The sequence below is a fragment of the Phodopus roborovskii genome, unplaced genomic scaffold, assembly GCF_943737965.1.
Source record: "Phodopus roborovskii unplaced genomic scaffold, PHOROB, whole genome shotgun sequence".
NCBI lineage: Eukaryota > Metazoa > Chordata > Mammalia > Rodentia > Cricetidae > Phodopus > Phodopus roborovskii.
This window is the reverse complement of record NW_026126447.1, coordinates 13,883,312-13,900,605: the sequence shown is the minus strand read 5'-3', so window position 1 is coordinate 13,900,605 and position 17,294 is coordinate 13,883,312. Positions and strand designations below refer to the sequence as shown.

Here is a 17,294-nt window from a genome sequence, read left to right as displayed (position 1 = left end):
TTGGATACTTTCATGGAAAACACTCAGACACCTAAGTAGTGGGTATAATAAGATTCATGATGGAGTTTATTACATGTTTAGCAAGGGAAAGTTTGAGGTAAAATGTCCACATTGTTCCATCTAGTTTTATTGTTCTTTTATATAGTAACAAAGACAATTATAAGTTTTCATTGATACAACTAAAAATAACAAATGCTTTTAAATACAATATTAAAAATTTATTTTAAATATGGAACACTTAACAAATCTGTGTGTCATCCTTTCACAGAGGCCATGCTAATCTTCTCTGTATCATTCCAATTTTAGCATATGTGCTGCTAAAGTGAGCACATTAAAACATTTTTAAATGGAGAATTCACTTCTAATTATTGATCAGAGCTATGATCTGTAAAATCATGTATTTATCATGTGGCATAAGATTATATAAAAATTGAAAAGATATTGAGCTTTTTAGATAATTGAGCCTCAAAACTCACAAGTTAAAAAAAATCCACTAATAAACTACTCCAAGATTATAAAATCATCTGCTTATCTTGAATTAGTGGATCAGTATTTATCCCTAGTATATGAATGGATTTTGGGAACCCATTCTACATAGAGGGATACTCTCTCAGCCTACACACATGGGAGAGGGCCTAGGCCTTGCTCTAAATGATATGGCAGACTTTGAAGATCCTCAATGGGAGGCCTCACCCTCCCTGGGGAGCAGAAAGGGGATTAGAAAGGGGGCTGGATGGGGGTTTGGGGGGGAGGGAGGAGGGGAGGGTGAGGGAACTGGGATTGACATGGAAAAAATGCTTGTTTCAAATTTAAATAAAAATCTAAAAATATAAGGAAATTTTGAGATAAGGTTCATGGATTGCCAAGTGAAAACACACACACACACATACACATAAACACACACAGCACACACACACACAAAGTATATTGTAAAACTTTGTGTATTAACACTAGCTTAACACTATACTTTTCTAGCCATAGTCCATTTACCTAAATAATTGGCATAAGCAATATCACTTTTGAGAGCTCATAAATAATCAACTATAGCTTCTTATTGGCTTAATTAATGACTAGAAATGCAAAAATTTGGTACATTGAAATGTATTTATGTTTCTAATATTAACAGTGACATTATGATTATAAATATTTCAGTGTGTGTGTGTGCACCTGTGTGTGTGTGTGTGTGTGTATGTGTGTGTGTGTGTGTGTGTGTGTGTGCGCATGTGTTTGATTGAAAACAGGCCATTAAATACATTTATGCATTTTTCATCCTACTAGTCTTTTGCTTGTATATTATGGTTTCCTATTTTGTGTTTTTATGTGTTTTTGTTGTTGTTTCTTTTACATGTTTGTTTTTATTTACTTTGACATTCTGGTGTTTGGTTTTTGTTTTGTTTTGTTTTATAAAGGAAAGAGATAAGGAGGAGTAGGGAATTAGGTAGGTGGATCTGGGAGAATTATTGGAGTTTGGTGAAGGAAAACCATGATCAGAATATATTATATGATTTTTGAAATAAAAATAAGAGTTCATACAACTTAAATTTAACATTATAATTAATGAAACATATATCTCAAGTCAGTGTTTCAGAATATTTTTACAAGATTTGATTGAAAAATATATGTTAAATACCCATGAAAAGACACAAAATAATCAATAGTTAATAATTAGAAATAAAGATTAGGAATAGTTAAATGACATATGAGTAGAGGAATGAATGACAAAGAAAAGGCATTTGAAGCAAAGGGAAAGAACACAAAATCTAGAATAACTAAGAAGTGATTACGTTGTAAAAGCATAAACCTAAATATAAATCAGCAAATACAATATGATATAATATGAAACTAAAATGAGATTGTGGGGAATTTGTAGAAATTTGAATTCTGTTTGTTTTGGAGCAGAATTTATCCAGTTGTCTATGCTTGGTAGCATAGATCTTAGTTATTAAAAAATGGGCATATTATATTAGGAGTATATAGTTATGGTTGTGAACTAATTAGATGAAAGATGTACAAAAGGAAACAGACAAAGATGATTTTTAATTGTTTGGATATGTAGACTAACTTGATGAAAATATAATTCAGGAATGAAACAATGGCTATAAGGCAATCAGCATGCTCTTCAAGAAAAGGTTTATAGAAACAATACAATATTTGCTAAATTTCAGATGACTGCTTTAAATATGTTTCAAATGTTTCACTGGAAATATTCAAGGAAAATATATTTGGAATTTTACAAAAATGGACATTATGTTAATATTTAAATTATTTCTTTTGAAAATGCAATATGGTTTTCTATTTTAGAAAGAAATAATTACAATAAATATGACAATTATCAATAATCAGATATAAGCCAACATTATGTGAGGATTTCTCACTGACAGATGCTGTAGAAAGATGAGGATCTAGTATAAAGCTTTCATTGTTATGTTGAAGAGCTGACTAACTACAAAATAAATATTGTACTGTTAATGTTTCCATTACAATGAACACCAAAGACTTTCTGGGAATCATGGGGACTGAGTTTGAATTTTATATTGCAGTGTCCTAAAAATATAAAATGCATGAACTTTTAGACACATAACTTAACCAAAGTAAAGACAAGATGAAATAAACATCTCAAATACATTTATAGTAAGCGATTCGTTATAAACAATGTTGCAAACTTCATAATTCAAATTCCCTAGGCCCAGCTGGGTATATTTTTAACATTTTTCCAGATGTTCCAAGAAAATAATAACACCTAAACTTATTAAATATTACAAGAAATTGAATGGTAGTAACATTTCCAAATATCTTCCCAAAGCCTGTCTTATCATATTAATAAATCTAGGGAAGGACACAAAACTCTTATGACAAAATTCAAGTTTCCTTCCTGATAAAAGTCCTGAAGCAATTAGGAATAAAACACAGTAAAGGCAATAACAGCAAGGCCACAGTCAACATCAACCCAAATTCTTCATAGAAATTGAAACGACAGTTCACAGCTTCAAATGGAAACACAAAAATCCAGGCTAATTAAAGAAAAAAAAAAGAAATCTTAGAAATTCAAAAAACTGTAGAAATATCACCATCCACAATTTCAAATTGTACTACAAATTTTATTGCAAAACTATAGTAATAAAAACAGTAAAATATTGTCATAAAAACTGACACATTGGTCAGTGGAATCAAATTGATGATTCATACATGTGTCTGCATAACTATAATTAACATATTTTTTTTCTTTTACTAAGAATCCAAAAATATACTCTGGAAAAAAGACAGCATCTTTAAGAAATGGTACTTGTGAAATTGAATGGCTGAATATATAGAAGAATTCAAATAGCTCACTATTAAACTAAACTGTAACTAGAACAACACTGTTAAATGAGGCCAAATACCCTAAATCCGATAGAAGGCTTTCTCTTCCTAAACAAAACAACAATAATACAGGCATGGATATCAACAATTAATAAATGGGATTATAGAACTGAAAACTTATATATGGCAAAATGTGTCATCGTTTGGACCACCATTTATTATTACATTTAAGACTTGCTCCAAATACAAAAATGTGTTTAGTACTGTAATTTGATCAAGGACCCATTACTGGAAGTTCATAGGCCCCTGAAGTATACCTATGTTTTTTTTTGGGGGGGGTGGACAGAATACTTAACTGCTTTCCAAATTCATATTCTGTATGCAAACATTTTGCTATTCTCAGACATTAGTATCTTGATATTATCTACCATTTTAATTGCTTTCTGACTATATTTCAACTTATACTATATTAACTGTATATTTACATTGAGCATACATTTTCCAAATTACTAGGAATAAATCACTGAACCATATACAGTAAATTTGTATTATACCCGTCACTGCAAGTACAGGAATGTAATGGAATAATGATCTGGGAGAATTTAAGGACAAGAGTTCACAGGAGACCATGGCCAAACATGTCTTGTGAACAGAATACAGTCCCTGATTAATTCAGAGCTAATATAGTTACTTGTATAAGTTTTTATAAGTTCAAGGCAGTACCATTTCAGCATTGGGGGAGAGTGTTCATGAGTTACTTTTAAAAATGTTTTATTATAAATCATCTTATTTTACACATCAATCTCATTTCTCTTCCCCTCATCCTCGCATTCCCCACACTGATCTTCCCATCCCAACCCTCAAACACTCCGTAGGGAGCATAAGGCCTTCTAGGAGGGATCATCAAAATCTGTCAAGTTACTTGGGATAGGGCCTAGGCACTGTTCCATGTATCTAGGCTGAAAGAGTAACACTCCATAGGGAATGGACTCCCAAATTCCTTTCATGCCCTGGGAATACATTCTGTTTCACTGCCAGAGATCCCAAAGTCCAGTCCTTCTTGCAGACACCCACGTTTATGGGGTATGGATAGGTCCCATGTTGGTTCCATAGGTGTCAGACTAGAGTGCATGAGTTCCAGCTTGCTCAGGAGAGTTGTTTCTGTCAGATTGTCCAGCATGGTCTTGACCCCTTTGTTTTTTACTCCTGCCGCCTTGAAACAAGATTCCAGGACTGTGGCTCAGGCTCATGAGTTATTTTGTTGTTGTTGGTGGTGGTGGTTCTTTATTATGAGAGAGACATTTATTTTCCAAGAACAGATAAGCATTTTTTTTTCTTATTGTACATATTGATCCGAGTTCCCTCTCAATCTCATTCCCCATTCCTGTCCTCCCACAACAGCCCCTTTCATCTCCCATCAACTCCCCAGGAAGCGTGAATCCTTCCAGGAGGGATCACCAAAATCTGTCAAGTCATTTGGGCTAGGGCCTAGCGCTTCCTCAGTATCTCTAGGATAATGGAGGATCCCTCCATTTGGAATGGGCTCCCAAGTTCCTATTCTGCACAAGGGATAGACCCTAGTCCCACTATGAGAGGTCCCATAGACTAGCCAGGCCTCCTAGCTGAAGCCCAAGTTCAGAGGGTCTGGGTCCGACCTAAGCTGGTACCCCAGCTCTTAGTCTGGGGTCCAAAAGCTTCCCTTTCTTCAGGTCAGCTGTGGGTTTCTGCAACGTGGTCTCGACTGCTTTGCTCATCACTTCTCACTCTCTACAAAAGGATTCCAGGAGTAAAGCTCAGTGTTTAGTTGTGGGTGTCTACTTCTGTTTCCATCAGCTATTGCCTGAAGGCTCTAGGATGACAATTAAGTTAGTCATCAATCTCATTATCAGGAAAGGGCATTTAAGGTAGTTTCTCCACTATTGCTCAGATTGTTAGTTAGGGCCATCCTTGTAGATCTCTGGACATTTTCCTAGTGCCAGATTTCTCTTTAAACCTAAAATGGCTACCTTCATTGTGGTAACTACTTTCTTGTTCTTCTCCATACTCAATCTTCCTGCACCCTCATGATCTCCTCTCTCCTCCCCTTCTTCCCTTCTCTTTCTCATAACTTCTCTCCACCCGCAGGCCTACTCCCTATTTACTCAGGAGATCATGTTCCTTTCTTCTTCAAGAGGGAACATTTAGGTCTCTCTTAGGGTCCTCCTTGTTTCTTAGCTTCTATGTTTGTGTGTATTATAGGCTTGTAATCCTTTGCTTTATGTCTAAGACCCATATATGTTCCTCTTTTTGTGACTGGATTACATCTAGTTCCATCCATTTGCCTGCGAGTTTCAAGATTCCATTTTATGTTGCTGTTGTTGTTTTTCTCTGTGGAGTAGTACTCCACTGTGTAAATGTGCCACATTTTCTCCATCCATTTTATGGTTAAGGGGCATGTAGGTTGCTTCCATGTTTTGGCTATTACAAATAATACTGCTGTGAAAATAGTTGTTCAGATGTCCTTATTGTATGAATGTGCATCTTTTGGGTATATGCCAAAGAGTGTAATTTCTTTATCTTGAGGTAGTGTGATTTCCATTGACCTGAAGAACCACCATGCTGATTTCATAATTGACAGTTCAAGGTTGCACTCCCACAAACAGTGAAGGAGTGTACCCCTCTCTCCACATCCTCTCCAGCATAAATAAAATGATTTTAGCCATTCTGACAGGAGTAGGATGGTATTTCATTTACCTTGATTTTCATTTCCCTGATGGCTAAGAACGTGGAGCACATTGCTAAGTGTCTGTCAGCCATTTTAGATTCCCATATTGAGAATTCCCCCTTTAGTTCTGTACCCCACTTTTTAATAGGATTATTTGGTGTTTTGTTGACTAGCTTCTTGAGTTCTTTTTTATATTTTGGAGATCAGCACTCTGTCAGATGTGGAGTTGGTGAAGACCTTTCCCCATTCTTTGGGCTGCTGTTTTGTCTTGTTGACTGTGTCCTTTGCCTTACAGAAGCTTCTCAGTTTGGGGAGGCCCATTTATTAATTTTTAATCTCAGTGTCTGTGCTGCTGGTGTTATGTTCAGGAAGGGGTCTCTTTACAAATTCATTCAAGGGTACCTCACATTTTCTCTTCTAAATGATTCAGTGTGACTGGATTATGTTGAGGAATTTGATGTATTTGGATTTAATTTTAGGACATGGTAATAGACATGGATCTATATACAGTCTTGTATACATCAACATTCAGTTATGCCAGCCCCATTTCTTGCAGATGCTTTCTTTATTCCATTGTGTATTTTTAGCTGCTTTGTCAAAAATCAGGTGTTCATAGGTGTCTGGGTTAATATCAGGGTTTTCAATTTGAATCCATTGGTCTACCTGTCTATTTATGTGTCAATACCAAGTTGTTTTCTGGACTATGACTCTATAGTAGAGCTTGAAGTCAGGGATGGTGATACCTCTTGAAGTCTCTTTCCTGTATTGGGTTATTTGGGCTGTACTGGGTCTTTTTTTCTTTCATATAATGTTGAATATTATTCTTCCAAGGTCTTTGAAGAATTGTACTGGGATATTGATGGGGGTTGCATTGAATCTTTGAATCTGTAGATAGGTTTTGGCAAGATTGCCATTTTTCCTCTTGTTTGAATATGCATCTTTTCCTTAGCATAGAGGAAGGGGAGAAAGAGTTAGGAAAAAGAGAAGGGAAGAAGAAGAGGGGTATAGGAGGGCATGAGGGAACAGAAAGGTTGAGATAGAGAAATAATAAAGGAATACAAGAAAAGAGATAGCATAATAGAGGAAGCCATTATAGATTTAAGGAGAAAATTGCCACTCATAGGAGGTCATGAGGGAACAGAAAGCTTGAGATACAGAAGGAATAAAAGAATACAAGAAAGGTTGTATCATAATAGAGGGAGCCATTATAGATTTAAGGAGAAAATACCCAGAGATCTATAAGGATGAACACAACTAACAATCTAAGCAATGCTGGAGAGGCTATCTTTAATTCCCTTCCATGATAATGAGATTGATAACTACCATGTATCCCATCCTAGAGCTTTCATCTAGTAGCTGATGGAAGAAGAAGCAAACACACACAGCTAAAAACAGTAGCTGAACTCCTGAACACCTGTTACAGAGAAGGAAGAGGGAGGAATGAAGGGGTCAAGACCAGGCTGGAGAAACCAACAGAATTGGCTGACCTAAACAAGGGGGAACTCATGCACCCCAGTCTGGTAGCTGGGAAACCAGCATAGGACTGATCCAGACCCCCTGATTATGGGTTGTTATTTAGGAGGACTAGGCAGTCTATGGGGCCTTAAGTAATGGATCTGTATTTTTCCTTAGTATATGAGTGTGCATTGGGAGCACATCCCACAATGAGATAGTATCTCAGCTGAGACACAGGGGAAAGAGCCTAGGCCCTGCTCCAAATGATATGATGAACTTTCAAGACTCCCCATGAAAGGCCTTACCCTCCCTGGGGTTTGGTGTGGTAAAAGGGGAGGATGGGAGGATCAGGGAATTGTGATTGACATATAAAACAACCTCATTTCAAATTTAAATTAAAAAAGGAAAAATACTGCAATATTTACTATGTTGAACATGTCTATCCAGAAGCACAGTAAATCTTTCCATTTTCTTGTATCTTCTTTAATTTCTATCATTAAAGACTGAAACTTCTTGCTATACAGGTTTTTTCACTTGATTGGTTATGATGTTTGTGGCTAGTGTAAATGGTGATGTTTCTCTGCATTTTTCTCAGTCTCTTTATTGTCTGGATACAATAAAGCCACTGATTTTTTGAGTTAATCTTTTATCCTGCCACTTTGGTGAAGGTGATTATCAGCTATAGGAGTTCCTTGGTAGAATTTTTAGTGTCACTTATGTAAACCATCATATCATCTACAGATAGTGACAGTTTGACATCATCCTTTCCAACTTGTATCTCCTTCATCTCTTTTGGTTGTCTTATTGCTTTAGACAGGAATGAAGTACAATATTAAAGAGCTATGGAGAGAGTAGACAACCTGATTTTAGAAGAATCACATTGAGTTTCTCTCTGTTTAGTTTGATGTTGGCTGTTGTTTTTTTCTGTACTGCTTTTATTATGTTTTTATTATGTTTTATTATGTTTAGGTATATTCTTGTTATTCCCTATCTCTCCAGGACCTTTATCAGGAAGGGGTGTTGGATTTTGTCAAACATTTTTTCAGCATCTAGTGAGATGACCATTCGGTTTTCTCTTTTTAGTTTGTTTATATAGTGGATTACATTGATAGATTTTCACATACTGAAATATCTCTACATCCCTGAAATGAACCCTACTTGGTCATGATGGATAACTCCTCTGATGTGCTTTTGGATTCGATTTTCTAGTATTTTTTTTTTTTTTTTTTTTGAGTATTTTGTCAATGTTCATGAGGGGTATTCGTCTGTATTGCTTTTTCTTAGGTGTGTCTGTGACTTGGATTACAAGTTATTTGTAGCCTTGTAAAAGGAGTTTGACGCCTCTGCTGGAGTTCCAGGCACCTCCCAGAGATCCGCCTATCTCTGTGGGTCCACTCTGAGTTGCTGCCCACAAAATCCTTGACCCCAAATCCAGGCATCTGCTAAAGAAAGAGGCCTCAGTGGAGAGTTCCAGTTTCCAGTGAGAAACGACTATACTGCAAAACCTTCCCAAGTTTCAACTCAGCCATTGTCCTCTTCCACCAGCTATTGGCCAGAGGTGAGTCTGGGCCCAATCGGGGCTGCCTCTCCCCTATAAACTCTCCCCACTCCAAACTCCCTGGTTTGGCACCTGATCCTGCTGCTCCTGGGTCCAGTCCCCATTGAGAGCACCCTTGGAGCTCTGATACAACCCCACCCATCCCCACTGAGAGCCTGCCACTCAGATGGAAGACTGGGACAGAGGGTGGAGCCAACAGTCCACCCTACTTTAGGGGCTTCTCAGAGCAACTCTGAACAAAGGAGACCTGCCTATCCACGTGGAACCACCAGTAATTTCCACCTGCTTGGTCTCTGACCCCCACCTCCAGTCCTCTGCTGGAGTCCCAGGTCCCTCCCAGAGATCCGCCTATCTATACAGGACCACTGTGAGTTCCAGCTGGCAACTTCTACTGGATCCTCATCCTTGACCCCATCCCTGGGTCCCTGTCTGTGGAGAGACTTCCTAGAGAGCTTGGACCACACAGAGATACAGATATTGAATCTCTGACCCATATAAGCCCACCAGGGAAGTACCATAGAGAGAAGGGGAGACCCCACCAACACCTACTGGAAGAAGCTATGGGAAGAAGGCAATACAAGAAAATACCTAACAACAGAAAGACAAGCATGACACCACCAGAATCTAGGGAATCTACACCAACTAGAATGGAACACAACAACAAAGAAGAAGAAGCAGAAGGGAATGACTTAAAAATTACCATCATAAAAACGATAGAGGCACTCAAAGAAGATGTGAGAAAATCCCTTAGAGAAATGGAGGAAAAAACAAACAAAAAAGTGGAAAAATGAAGAAATTCCTTAAGGAAAGTACAGAAACCCAAGAAAAAACAATTAGGCAAGTGAAGGAAACAGTTCAAGACTTGAAAACTGAAATAGAGAAAATAAAGGTAACACAAACCGAAGGAATGCTGGAAATAGAAAAGCTGGGCAAAAAATCGGGAACTACAGACACAAGCATAACCAACAAAATTCAAGAGATGGAAGAGAGAATCTCAGGCGCAGGAGATAAACTGGAAGAAATAGATTCATCGACCAAAGAAAATCATAAATCCAACAAATCCTTAACACAAAACATCCAAGAAATGTGGGACACCATGAAAAGGCCATACATAAGAATAATAGGCATAGAGGAAGGTGAGGAAGCCCAGCTCAAAGGTGGCAAAAACATATTCAACAAAATCATCGAGGAAAACTTTCCAAATTTGAAGAAGGACAGGCCCATGAAAGTACAAGAAGCATACCGAACCCCAAATAGGCTGGACCAAAGAAAAAAGACACCTTGACATATAATAATCAAAACACCTAGCATACAGAATGAAGAAAAAATATTAAGAGCAGAGAAGGAAAAAGGACAGGTAACATATAAAAGCAGACCTATCAAAAATACACCTGACTTCTCCATGGAAACCCTCAAGGCCAGAAGGTCCTGGATAGATGTTCTAAAAGTATTAAGAGAACACGGATGCAGCCTAGGCTACTATGTCATGCACAACTCTCAATCACTTTAGATGGAGAAAACAAGATATTTAACGACAAAACAAAATTTTCCCAATACATATCTAATAATCCGGCCCTACAGAAATTATTGGAAGGAAAACTCCAAACCAAGGAAGGTAACTATGCCCACAAAAATGTAGGCAACAGATAATCCAACTACACCAGAAACCAAGGGTAAAGCAGAACTAATATATTCACAATAACACTGCCAACAACAAACCTAAATCAAACAAGCATCAACAATCAATGGTCCTTACTCACCCTCAACATTAATGTTCTTAACTCACCTATAAAAAGATACAGGCTAACAGAATGGATACGAAGACAGAATCCATCCTTCTGCTGCATACAAGAAATATATCTAAGCTTCAAAGATAGGCATGACCTCAGGGTAAAGGGTTGGGAAAAGATTTTCCAATAAAATGGAAATAAGAAGCAAGCAGGTATAGCTATACTAATATCTAACAAGTCAGACTTCAAACCAAAAGTAATCAAAAGAGATGAAGATGGTCATTTCATATTCATCACAGGAGAAATCCATTAACACAAAGTCTCAGTTGTGAACACCTATGCGACCAATACAAAATCACCCACATTCATTAAAAAAAAAAAAAAAAAAAAAAAAAAAAAAAAAACTACTCAATCTCAAAGCTCATATAAAACCTCACACACTTATAGTGGCAGACTTCAATACACTACTCTCAACACTAGACATGAACACAAATCAGAAAATCAACAAAGAAACAAAATAACTAACAGAAGTTATGTCTCAACTGTGGTTAACGGACATCTATAGAACATTGCATCCAAAGACAAAAGAATATATCTTCTTCTCTGTTCCACATGGAACCTTCCCTAAAATCGACCACATACTAGGTGGCATAACAAACCTCAACAGATACAAGAGAATAGGAATAGTCCCCTGTATCTCATTGGACCACCATGCTTTAAAATTGGAATTACACAACAACACAGATAGCAGAAAACCTGCAAACTCACGGAAACTGAACAATGTGCAATTGCACCACACCTGTGTCAAAGAAGAAATAAATTAAGACATTAAGGACTTTCTAATATTCAACGGAATGAGGACACAACATACCTGAACTTATGGGACACCTTGAAAGCAGTGCTACAAGGGAAGTTTATTGCACTAAGTGCCCATATGAAGAAAACAGAAGATAGTCACATAAGAGAATGAACAGCGCACCTGAAAGCCTTAGAACAGAGAGAAGCAAACTCACCCCACAGGAGTAGATGCCTGGAAATAATCAACTTGAGGGCTGAAATCAACAATATAAAAACCAGGAAAACAATACAAAAAAAATCAATGCAATGAAGTGTTGGTTTTTTGAGAAAAACAACAAGATAGACAAACCTTTATCCAAATTAACGAAAAAGCAGAGAGAGAACATGCAAATTAGTAAAATCAGAAACGAAAATGAGAACATAACAACAGACACAGAGGAAATCCAGAAAATTTTCAGGTCATACTTTGAAAATCTGTATTCCACAAAAATTGAAAATTCAAAGGAAATGGACAAAACACCAAATAACCCTATTTAAAAAAGGGGTACAGATCTGATGAAAGAAATCTCAATAGAGGAAATCAAAAAGGCTGAAAGACACTTAAGAAAATGCTCCATGTCCTTAGCTATCAGGGAAATGCAAATCAAAACAACTTTGGGATACCATCTTACTCCTGCCAGAATGGCTAAAATTAGAAACACCAATGACGACTCATGTTGGAGAGGATGTGGAGAAAGGGGAATACTCCTTCACTGCTGGTGGAAGTGCAAACTCGTACAGCCATTTTGGAGATCAGTACGGCGGTTCCTCAGGAAAATGGGAATTAGTTTACCACAGGACCTGGCAATCCACCTCTTAGGCATATACCCAAAGGATTCACATCCATGCAACAAAGACATCTGTTCAAGTATGTTCATAGCAGCACTATATGTAATATCAAGTTCCTGGAAGCAACCTAGATGCCCCTCAATTGAAGAATGGATAATGAAGATGTGTCACATCTACACAATGGAATACTACTCTGAAGAAAAAAATAATGGTATCTTGAAATTCACAGGCAAGTGGATGGCACTTGAAGAAACCATCCTGAATGAGGTAACCCAGTCACAAAAATAGGAACATAGTATGTACTCACTCATATATGGATTTTATACCTAGATCAAAGGATCACCAACCTATAATTCACATCACCAGAGGAACTAGGATACAAGGTGTATTTTAAGAGATTCATATAAAGTCCCTCACAGAACTGGTAAGGGAGAAGTCCCCCAGAGCTCAGGGGAAGTGGGGATGACAGGGAATGGAGAGAGAAGTAAGAGAAAACGAGGGGGAGGAACGGAAAACGTGTGCAACCATGAAGATTGAGCCTGGTTAGGAATAGAAGACAGGAAAGAGAGAGAGAGAGAGAGAGAGAGAGAGAGAGAGAGAGAGAGAGAGAGAGAACATGAAAGAGGGAGCCAATATTAATTTAAAGATAAAATTGAACACAAAGAAAGGTCTAGAGAACTACAAGACTGATGCCAATTAACAATTTAAGCTTCCATGGAAAGGCTACCATAAATTCCCTTCCTGGAGAGTGAGATCAACAACTAACTTATCCATGCAGCCCTCAACTAATGCCTTTTGGAAACAGGAGCAAACACCCATACATAAACCCTGAGTCGAAGTAGAACTCAGATGCAGATGGAGAGGACAAAACCATGCTGCAGAAACACATAGAGACAGCTTATCTGAACAAGGAGGAGCTAACAGGCCACCAGACAGATAGCTGTTAAGACAGCATGGGACTGACTCAGGCCCCCCTGAATATGGGTCTCAGTCAGAAGGGCTGAGCAGTCTAAGGGACCTCAGACAGTAGAGCCAGGATGAATGCCTGGTGCACAAAGGACTTTGCAAACCCATCCCCCATGGAAGGATAACTGCCTTAATCTAGAGACAGGAGAGAAGCCCTAATCCCTACTTCCCATGACCTGTCAGACCTACATGACCCCAACTGGATGGCATTCCCCTACTTATGGGATTGGTTTGGGTGGATGGGAAGGGAGAGTGTTTAGAGTGCATGTGAGAGGGCAGAGAGGGTCATGGGGAGGGTGGAAGGGAGGAAGGGAAGGAGGGAGAGAGGAAGAAGGTACTGGGATCGACATGTAAAATAATAAATTTAAAAAAAATGCTTTGATTCCAAAATTTAAGTTCAAGGACAAGTTACTGTCCTTGATTTCTATTTTTGCTTCCACAGAAAATGAAGAGGTGAAGATTCCTTCCACACTAATGTGGTTTGATCAAGCCAGACCACCTGAAACAGAGTACCAGGTGATCCTACATTCAAAACAGCTGGACAAAGCAGCCTTAAAGACTACAGCCAGGATTTCTGAATCTTCTTAGAATCTCCCATGACAGTGCCCGTTACCAGCAGGAAGTAGTTTGGAAAGAATAATGCCCAAATTCCAATGAACCTCCTGCTTCTATTGTGAAGAACAATTTGACTAGTATTGGCATTAGTTCTTTGAATTTCTGATAGAATTCTGCAGTGAAGTTATTTAGCCCAGTTTTTTTTTTTTTCCCTTGGGGGGGGGTAGTCATTTTATGACTGCTTCTATTTCATTAGGGGTTACAGGTATATTTATGTTGCTTATCTATTCCTTATTTAATTTTGGTAAGTGATACCTATCCAGTAATTTGTCCATTTCTTGTGAATATTTAAATTTTGTGGAGTACAAGTTTTCAAAGTATGACCTGAAGAGTCTCTGGATGTCCCTGGTGTTCATTCTTATTTCTCCTTTTACATTTCCGATTTTGTTAATTTGAGGCCTTTTTCTCTCTATTTTTTTGGTTAGTTTGGATAAAAGGTTTGTTGATTTTCTTGAAAAAGCAACTCTTTGTTACACTGATTCTTTGTATTATTTTTTATTTATTTATTTTTTTGTTGTTGTTCCTACTTTATTAATTTCTGCCTTCAACTTGATTATTTCCTGGTGTGTATTTCTCCAGGGTGAGTTTGCTTCTTTTTGTCCTAGAGCTTTCATTTGTGCTATTAATCCTCTAATGCGACTATGCTCCATTTTCTTCACATGGTCACTTAATGCAATGAACTTTCCTCTTAGTACTGTTTTAAAATGTTCCATAAGTTTAGGTATGCTGTGCCTTTATTTTCACTGAATTCTAGGAAATCTTTTTTTTTTTTTTTTTTTTTTTTCTTCTTCTTCTTTATTTCTTCCCTGACATAGGAATGGTGCAATTGCACATTGTTCAGTTTCCATGAGTTTGTATGGTTTCTTCAATTTGTGTTTTTTTTTTTTTTTTTTTTTTTTTAATTCTAACATTAAAGCATGGTGCTTTGATAAGATATAGGGGGCTATTCCAATGTGATTGTGTCTGCTGAGGTCTTCTGTGTTGCTGAGAATGTGGTCAGTTTTAGAGAAGGTTCCATGTTGAGCTAAGAAGAAGTCATATTCTTTCTTGTTTGGATGGAATGTTCTATACATATGTGTTAAACCTAATTGGGACATAACTTCTGTTAGTTCTTCTGTTTCTTTAAGTTTCTGTCTTGTGATCCTCTCTAGTGGTGAGAGTGGGGTGTTGATATTTTCACTATAAATAAGTGTGTAAGGTTTTACATGAGCTTTGAGTTTTAGTAATGTTTATTTCACAAATAAGGGTGCATTTTTATTTGGGGCATAAGTTCAGAATTGATACTGTGTACTGATGGATTTTTCCTGTGATGAATATGAAATGACTTTTTCATCTCTTTTGACTGATTCTAATCTGAAGTCTAATTTGAAGACTATCTACAACTGTTTGTTCCTTGGGTCCATTTGATTGGAAATTTTTTTCTAACATTTTATTCTGAGGTGGTGTCTGTCTTTGTACCTGAGGTGTGTTTCTGGCATGCAGCATAAGGATAGGTTCTGTCTTCTTATACATTGTTAACCTGTGTCTTTTTATAGGAGAGTTAAGACCATTAGTATTGTGGGAAATTAAGGAGCATTGATTGTTAATTCTTGTTTGTTTCGAATTTGTTGCTGGCACTATTATTGTTAGTACATTTGCCCTGCCTTTTCTTTTGGGTTTTGTTAAAGTGGGATCATATATTACCTATGTTTTTGTGAGTGTAGTTAACTTTCTTGGGTTGGAGTTTTCCTTCCAGAACTTTCTGTAGGGATTTAGATATATATTATGTAAATCTGGTTTTGTCATGGAATATCTTGCTTTCTCCATCTATAGTGATTGAGAGTTTTGCTGGTTATATTAGTTGGGCTGGCAAACATTGTCTCGTAGTGTCTGCAGAATATCTACCCAGAATCTTCTAGCTTTCAGGGTTTCCATGAAGAAGTTAGGTATAATTAAAATAGGTCTGCCTTTATATGTTACTTGGCCATTTTTGTTCACACATCTTAATATTCTTTCTTTCTTTTTTTTTTGTGTTTGATGTTTTGATTATTATGTGGCAAGAGAACTTTTTTTTTTTTTTTTTTTTTTTTTTTTTTTGGTCTAGGCTGGTGTTTGGCGAGCTTCATGTACTTTCATAGACATGTCCTTCAGGTTGGAAAATTTTTTTTGTTAAGTGATTTTGTTGAATATGTTTTCTGCACCTTTGAGATAGTGTTCTTTGCCTTCTTCTATGGTTATTATTCTTAGGTTTGGTCTTTTTACTGTGTCCCATATTTGTTGGATTTAAGATTTTCTTTGTTAGATGAATCTATTTCCTCTAGTTTATCTTCAGCTCCTGTGATTCTCTCTTCCATCTCTTATATTCTGTTGGTTATACATTCAGCATCAGTAGTTCCTGATCATTTACCCAGCTTTTTATTTCCAGCATTCCCTCCATTTGTGTTTTCTTTATCGTCTTTATTTCAGTTTTCTTGTTTTGAACTGTTCGGATTGTTTACTTCTTTTGGCATTCTTTGCTGTCTTTAGGAGATTTCTTGATTGTTTGGGTTCATATTTCCTCTTTTTTTTCTTCTGGCTTTTTTCTTTTTCTTTTCTTTTCTTTTTTTTTTTTTTTCATTTGTTTTTTCTTCCATTTCTTTAAGGAATATTCTCATACAATCTTTGAAGGCCTCTATTATTTTCATGAGGTTGTTTTTTAGGTCATTTTCTTCTTCATCTGCTTTGGTTTGTTCAGTTCTTGCTGGTATAGAGTCCCTAGATTCTGCTGCTATCATTTGGTCTTTCTATTTTTGAATATGTTCTTGTTTTGCCTTGTTTGCATCCCTTCTTCCAGTGGGTGAAGTCTCTCTTTCTCTCTCACTCTCTCGCTCTCTCTAGTCTCCTCTCCATGTGGGTCATGACTTCGATGTCAGTAACTCTGGATTATCTGTCCTTTCTTGGAAGTCTCTCAAGTAGCAGGTACAGCAGGGCCAAGGATGAGCAGAGGTCAAGCTCCAGATGGTCTGGCTTTTCAGGACAGAAAAACTTAAGTAGGTGACATAGGGGTGTAAAAATGCAGAGCTGACACAGGAAGTTCCAAGAGAGGATGGAGGTACTGAAGCTGGCAAACAGTCACCACAAGTAGGGCCACAGTAGAGCCAAGGATGAGGTGATGGCATGCTCCAGATGGTCTGGTTTGCCAGAGCAGGACCACTCAAGCAGACAGAGAAGGGGGTGTTAGATGCTGAGTCAACTCAGGAAGTTCTGAGGAAAGGATTGGGGAGGTTGGACATTAGCTGGTCCCATACTCACCTTGAGCAGAGGAAGAAGGGGTTCCAAAGGTCAGGTGAGACCAGGCTCTGGATGGTCCCTCATAGAGGTA

General features: G+C 37.4%; 1 non-coding gene across 1 annotated transcript; it reads right to left on the bottom strand.

Moving 5' to 3' along the window:
* Nucleotides 1-223: 223 nt before the first annotated feature.
* LOC127225003 (U6 spliceosomal RNA) lies at nt 224-330 on the bottom strand. The gene has a single exon (XR_007834750.1). It is a non-coding gene; the product is annotated as a U6 spliceosomal RNA (small nuclear RNA).
* Between the last annotated feature and the right edge of the window lie 16,964 nt (nt 331-17,294).